General features: G+C 37.4%; 1 protein-coding gene across 14 annotated transcripts in view; it reads right to left on the bottom strand.

Annotated features, from left to right (window-relative positions):
• LOC127063676 (protein scalloped) overlaps positions 1-7,500 on the bottom strand; it is a 163,308-nt gene that overhangs the window by 25,597 nt on the left and 130,211 nt on the right. The gene's annotated exons all lie outside the window — the stretch shown is intronic.

Genomic DNA, 7,500 nt, shown 5'->3' with positions numbered 1-7,500 from the left:
TGGATGTCCTTACGGCAGGACGAACACTCCTGGGAACGTTGCTCGTCGTCCTTCGAACATGAAAGACCGATCGAAATTACGTACAGTCATGGGTTCGTTGCGAATGAACGAGCGAGTAAGCGAGTAAGAGTAAGAACTCGCGCCCGCGCGTTTCTGAATCTCGTTAACGTTGCGATCTCGTTTCGTCCGTCCTCTCTTCCCCTTCTCTCTTTCTCTTTTTCTTTTTCTTTTTCTTTGTCTCGTTCATCTTTCTCTTTCGGATTAACTCGTTCTTCTCTTCTATCAATTTTCAAGAGATTCGCGCGTAACGTTCTAATGAGATTTGACGACATAAGAATAAAGGGGATGAGGGTGAAGAGGGTTGGAAAGGGTAAGAAAAAGTCATGAAAAAGTGAAAGAGATAGAGGTAAAAAGTAGAGGAAGGAAAAAGAGGAAGTAGAAAAAGAACAATTGGCGAATTTTATTATAAAGTATTTCTCCTAGGTGCGATCTACTTTTCTATTCGTTTATAATCGTTCGTCGATTAATCATTTCTCCTTTACTTTTTCATCTTCTTTTCATAGAAAATCAAAAGATATCTGTTACTTTAATAAAAGGGAGCAAAAGTGAAAAGGAAGAAAACGAGAAAAACGTTCTTACGTTTAACGCTTATACGCGAGAGTTTTTCTCATTTATCTTATCTCGTATTAACGTAGATATATCATAACTTTGACTATTGCGTTTCGATCGTTGGTAATTGAATTATCTAACAAAGATGTTATAAAATGTTTCATAGTCAATCGACTTCTAATATATTTGTATATGCATCTAATACTACTAATTAATATTACTACTACTATTACGTGAAATCTAGCTTTCGTATTTCACGTTGCATGGAGAATTCAAGAGGGGTTGAAGAAATAAAATAAAATAAAATAAAATAAAATAAAATACAATAAAATAATATAAATTAAACTAAGATAAGGTAAGATAAAATAAGATAAAAGAGAAAAAATAAAATAAAATAGAATAAAAAGATATTAAAAAAAAAAAAAGAAAAAAGGAAGAGTCAATCGTCGAAAGACGATGCTATGAGAATTGGGAAGGGAAAGCGCGACGGAGACATACGAGAGACACCCTCCTCTTCTACCGGTCAATAACTGGACACTACCTTCCTCCGCCCTTTGCACAACCATCCTTCTCTCTCTTTCTCTCTCTCTCTCTCTGTTGGCTCTTTCGTCTCCGGTATAAGTTCGTGTGCACGATATACCATCATGTCGCACCCTTCTCTCTCTCTCTCTCTCTCTCTCTCTCTCTCTCTCTCTCTCTCTCTCTCTTAAAAAGGAGATAGATAGATACAGACAGGGAGAGAGAGAGAGAGAGAAAAAAAGAGAGAAAATTGCATCGTGATACCACGAACGAGATCAATCCACCGGACATACAAATATTGAACGTGTTTCCTTCCTACGAAGAGAGAACCACTATACCCCATCTCTTCCAATGTGATAAAAAGGATTTTTTTTCTTGTTCTCCTTTTTATTCTTATTCTTCTTGTTTTTTCATCTTCCGCTTCTTTCTCCTCGCTCTTCTTTTTCCTCTTTCTTTTTTCTACGAAGAATCACACAAAGTCAAATCGTTCGGAGGAGACGCAACCGGTAGTTGCGATCGATAAACGAGCACAGTGAAAGGCTTCACCGAGGCTTTGAGAAAGTTCGAATAGATAGAGATGAACGAGAATAAGAGAAAGAGAGAAAGACAGAGATACACACACACACATACATAGAGAGACAGACAGAGAGAAAGAGAGAGAGAGAGAGAGAGAGAGATGATAGATAGTCTTAGGTATCTCTTAAGAGTTCCACGAGTAGTTTCGAATAGCTAAACGAAGATGTTAACCAAGGTGTTTCTAGCTCTGATACATATCTCCTGACCGAACGTACGAACACACACCTATATTTACTTCTACGAAAAGGTTCGAATAATAACACATAAAATATTTATTGTGCGTTATGATATTATATGCTAGACGATAAACGATATAGAAACTCCTTCGGGAATCTATCCGTACAAAGTAGAAGATCCTTTGGGAATTCGAGAGATGCTTTAACTATACGATAGCAAGCCGATTTACGAGGGTGTAGGAAAAGTCAAGTCGATCAAACTCCCCTTCCTCCCTCTCTCTCTCTCTCTCTCTCTCTCTCTCTCTCACTCTCTTTCTAGTTTCCGAGAATCCCAGAAGAGTACAAAACACGCGATCCCACGATCGTCCGCCACGACCGGATGACCCATAAACCAGGATGCTGCGGTGGCGCACGTAGCCTAAGGAGAGTAAACGCGAGGGGAGAATCATAAAGATGCGAACGTGCCTCATGATAGAAGAGGGAATCCTTCTAATAGGACACGTAGATACCGACTGTGTACGGATAAATGCCAACGCGTATCATACGAGCATATCGTATGTCTATTCTCTCTCTCTCTCTCTGTCTCTCTCTATTCTTTCTCTCTTACTCTTATTTCTTTTTATATATATATTTTTTTTCTCTATCTTTCTTTATCCTTTAACTCGTAGTAAGTTAAGTATATATTCCGTGATAAAACGTCGCGACAAATTCACAATAAGATCGTATTAAATTTCATTACGATAAAGATATGTATTAAATACCTCGAACACTATGTCAATTTTTTATTATAATATTCGTTATTAATTGTTCGTTTATTTTTCCTTCTTCTCTTTCGATAAGAAACATCTCTTTTTTTGTACATCTATCCGTCCAATTCTATTTATATATTTTTTTCTTTTCTTTTTTTTTTTGATTCTCGTTCTCTTTTCGTTTTTCTTATCATTACGAATACGTTACCTTTTCAATCGGAAAAAAAGTCGATCTATATAGACGAATGATCGAATGAATTATAATAGAATGTTTCATTGAATTTCTATTAAAATTCATTTTGATCTTAGAAATGAATAACGTACCTATCTAATTGTTTAAGAACATACGGTCTCTCGCAGTATACTGATATACTCGTACGTATATATAGTTATAGTAGATCGGTTGCCACGTTTCCAGCATCCAACGCACGCTTTACGCAAGAGTGCTTCAGCAATGGTCCACTGAGAAAGATAAAGAGAGAGATAGATACACACACACACACACACACAGAGAGAGAGAGAGAGAGAGAGAGAGAGAAAGAGAGAGATTGCAGAGTTCGCAAAGCAGCGATTTATCTGTCTAAATACGTCCCGAGGCAGAGCGAACTCGTTCTTTCGTGTCTAAATTGCGCGCTACCTGATCCATTTCTTGCTCGCCCGTGGCGTCTCTCACGCTACGTGGTAGCACAACTCAGAAAAGATGTATGTATATATGTGTGTGTGTGTGCGTGTATCAAGAATATTTTTAAATATTGTACATCGCAAATATAACCGCAAATTATTTTTTTAAGATCGATCGATACAAATTTGTTTTATTTTATAGAAATAAATTTTGCGAAATTTGATAGGAAAAAAGTCGAATTCAAAGAATTTATAATTAATTTTATCGTTGAATAATGTGTGTATGTATGTGGGTGTGTGTGTGTGTGTGTAAGATAGTTTAAAATATACGCGAATAAATCATAATCTTTTTTTCGAGGTTAAGCCTATACAAATTTATTTTATTTCGTATGGATATTATTTTATATCGTAAACCAACGAATTCGAAGAATTTGCAATTAATTTTATTGATTATATATATATATATATATATATATAAATGATACTTTAGAATGTACAGCGAATTAACAGTAATTACTCTTTTAAGATGAACCCATAAATATTTCTTTTATTTTATATGGATAAATTTTATCTCGTAAACGAACGAATTCAAAGAATTTATAATTAATTTTGTAGGTAGAAAGAAATAGACATTTATTTGTATATATATATATATATATATATATATATATATATATATATTATATAAAAAGTCGACTGAATGGGACGAACCAGGAAATTGGAGAAAAGTGAGAGAAACAGAAAAAAAAGAAAAAGACAGAAAGAGAGAGAGAGAGAGAGAGAGAAAGATAAAGATAAAAAATATTCGCAAAAAACAATATTTATAGACTTCGTTCCAGAACATTGATTCAAGATAGAAGAAAAGGATCTCGTGTAACGGTGGAGCAAAGAGCGTACGTACATACGCTACAGTCTTCTTTCTATCTCAATAGACATACAGACAAGAAGTTAAAGGGTTTCTACTTTTATGTCTTTCTAGTTCTTTTTCTTCCATTTTTTTTTTCGAAGGTAGCAAGATCGACACGCGAAAATAGACGCAGTTTCTTTACGCTTCATCGAAATATAATAGAATTTGCAATGTTTCGTTGAAAAAAAAAAAAGAAAGAAAGAAAAAAGAAAGTGAAAAGGAGTTAAATAAAAAGAAGATAATATCAATGTATCCGTGCAAAATGAAATATAAGATTTCGCGTCGATCGACTCTACGACGTATCGTATTATCATAATCGTAACGTCATTTATGATTCATCTGGATGAGAGCAACACGTTGATATAATATTAATAATGTAAAGATCTAAAGAAGATAGAAAAGAGGGAGAGAGATAGAGAAAGAGAAAGAGAGAGAGAGAGAGAGAGAAAAGGATAAAACAAAGGACGTTTTTCGCTATCGAAAGGAATCCGTAGTCAAAGTAGAAAAGGATATTAAGAAATACCTGTCACTGATGGTTGCTTCGCTTCGACCGATCTCATTCGAGTTATAATTAAATTTAAAGCAATCTCGACTTTTCCCTTGACTTATCCCCCTCTCATCGTTCTTTTTCTTCTCTCTCTCTCTCTCTCTCTCTCTCTCTCTCTACAGTTAAACGCATTTCCTGTCTTTACAGAAGGAAACGTTCGTCTAGCGAAGAAATCTCTGGCGTGGGCGTGGGTGTATACGGTTGATAGAAGAGAAGAAAGCAGACGACGAGGATGAGTAGGAGGTAAGGAAGAAGAAAAAGAAGGTGAAGGAGGAGGAGAAGAAGGAGGAGGAGGAGAAGAAGGAGGAGAAGAAAGGAAAAGAAGAAAGAAGTGAAATAGGGAGAAGAAGGGAAGACGCTCGAAAGAGGTAAATTGCCTCGGGATATTTAATCCCATGGAAAGGTCCAGGGGTATCCTTTATTGGCTCGGCGAACGAGCAATGGGCGAGATAAGTTTCCCCGTAGGATCGATGGCCAATCACGTTAAGCGATTTTCGCGCCTCGTTATCCTTTGTTTCCTTCTGCCGCATGGACGGATAGACGGATCGACGGATAGACGAACGAACGGACCGATCGACCGACGGACGGATGGATGGCCGACATCCTCCTTCTCCTTCTACTTCTTTTTCTTTTTTTTTTCTTCGTTTTCCTCTTTTTCGTCCTCCTTTTATCTTCTTCTCCGTTCTAAATCGATCTTATATTGCACCTCCTTTCTAGTATCGAAAATCGATGTCGCGATATTTTTCTCTTCGAGGAGGAAGAAAAAAGAAGGACCAACTAAATTTACCAAAAATCTCTACGAGGCGTCGAAATATTTCTGAGCGAAGAGAAAAAAGAAGAAAATCCAAACAAGCTACGTCATCGAGCGGATATCATCGTAATTCTATCTATACAATCATTTGTAAGGATAATTGAGAGGAAAAATAATAACGATATAATGTATTATATATTTTTCAATATCAAACTTAAATGTCTATTGTGTAAAACAATAATTTCCAAAATATTCACCCTCGACGGATTCTTTTCATTTGTTTTATTAAGTTAGTCCATTCGTTTTTCCTCGTTATTTAGTAATTTCTTTTTAGGAATGATTCAATTTAACGAGATATCCTTTACGAGATGTGAAAGATCGAGCACGCGTGGGATCTTTTTATATATGTCTTTACGATAAATAACGATGGATTGTTGTACTACCTACCTACCTACCTATCTATCTACCTACCTACCTATTTATCTATCTACCTATCTATCTATCTATCATAAAATATGATTACCATTTCGTTCGGAAGAAATATGTATACACACCACAGAAGTCCGTCGTCGATGGACGCTATCGTGAATCATCGAGCGAAACTTCTCCTCCTTTCTCTATTTTCCAGCAAAACTAATTTTACTATAATTCATGGAACAGAGAAGCAAGAAAAAGAAACAAACGCAGCGAGAGAAACAGCGAGAAAGAGAGAGAGAAAAAGAGAGAAAGAAAGAGAGAAACTTGGTGAGAAGTGTAAACAACACCGTGTTAATCCTCCCCCTCACCCTTCTCCTCCTTCTCATATCCATCCCTCACCCTTCATCCCTCATCCCTCACCATTTCGTCGTTGTCGTTGCACCGTTCTTCCTGTTTTCATCCGTAGAAATTGAAGAGAGAGAGAGAGAAAGAGAGAGAGAAGTATAGGAGTGAACATAGGATGAAGACGAGTTAGAGATAGATAGAGATAGAGAAAGAGAGAAAGAGAGAAAGAGAGAGAGATAGCCGAATTAAGGTTCGTTTTCATAGAACGCCGCGGGCCACGATTGAATTGCCACCCGCTGGCTTTTCGCGCGTAGTGCTTTCGGAAATTAAGCGATATTGTGCCTTAACGAATGGGATTCAAGCGGTTCTCGTTTATTCACTGCTAGACGACGAAGTTAAAACCGTGACTGTAGCAATAGCTTCCGAAGAAAGAAAGAATAAAAAAAGAGGAGAAAGTCTACGATACTTCACGACGACGACGACGACGACGACAACGACAATTTGATATGGTGTCTCGAGAGGAATTAAATCCGGTAAGTATATACGATCCGGGAAGAATAAGAATTGTTGTAGTAAGCAAAGGAAAGAATAAAAAATAAAAAATAAACAAAAACGACGACAAAAGAATTTCTATTTTTCATCTATCGCGAGGAAAAATGAACAAATATAAGACGAATGGATGGTAGGTGCAGGATGCGGGGTGAGACGGAGTTCACCGTGATATCGAAAAGGCACGTCGTGATTTTTCTAAATTTAATAAAGACTACGTGGAGTTCCAAGAAAGAATAGAGAGAAGAGAAAAGGAGGACAAAGTAAAGCAGAGAGATAGAGATAGATAGATATAGATAGATAGATAGATGGAGAGAGAGAGAGAGAGAGAGAGAGAGAGAGAAGAGAGGGAGCTGAGGGAAAGGACGAGGAGTTGCGAGACACGAGCGTTATTGCCTCGGTGGTGGAGTTCATGGCGGTTAATGGTGGTGGTGGTTTATGGTGGTTGCCCACCACGGTGCTGCTGGTGGTCGTACCAAGCAATATCCGCTCGGTCACGTAGACTGACCTCAGCATCGAGCAATAACGATGTCCAGGTCGGAACGTCTCCGACGCGTCGCCTACGTGAAACGAAGAGATATCCTTCGATACGAAGGACGAACGGATCCCCATACACGCGACGACTACGAAGAGAATAAGACGACGAAGACGACGAACATTCTTTTTCCCATCGATGTCTTATCACTTTTTTTTTTTGCTTTTGATCATCACTTAAGATGGATAACGCGTTTATC

Source organism: Vespula vulgaris, chromosome 1 (genome assembly GCF_905475345.1).
Source record: "Vespula vulgaris chromosome 1, iyVesVulg1.1, whole genome shotgun sequence".
In the NCBI taxonomy this organism is placed as follows: Eukaryota; Metazoa; Arthropoda; class Insecta; order Hymenoptera; family Vespidae; genus Vespula; species Vespula vulgaris.
Note: the sequence above shows the minus strand (reverse complement) of the source record. Positions and strands in the feature narration are given on the sequence as shown.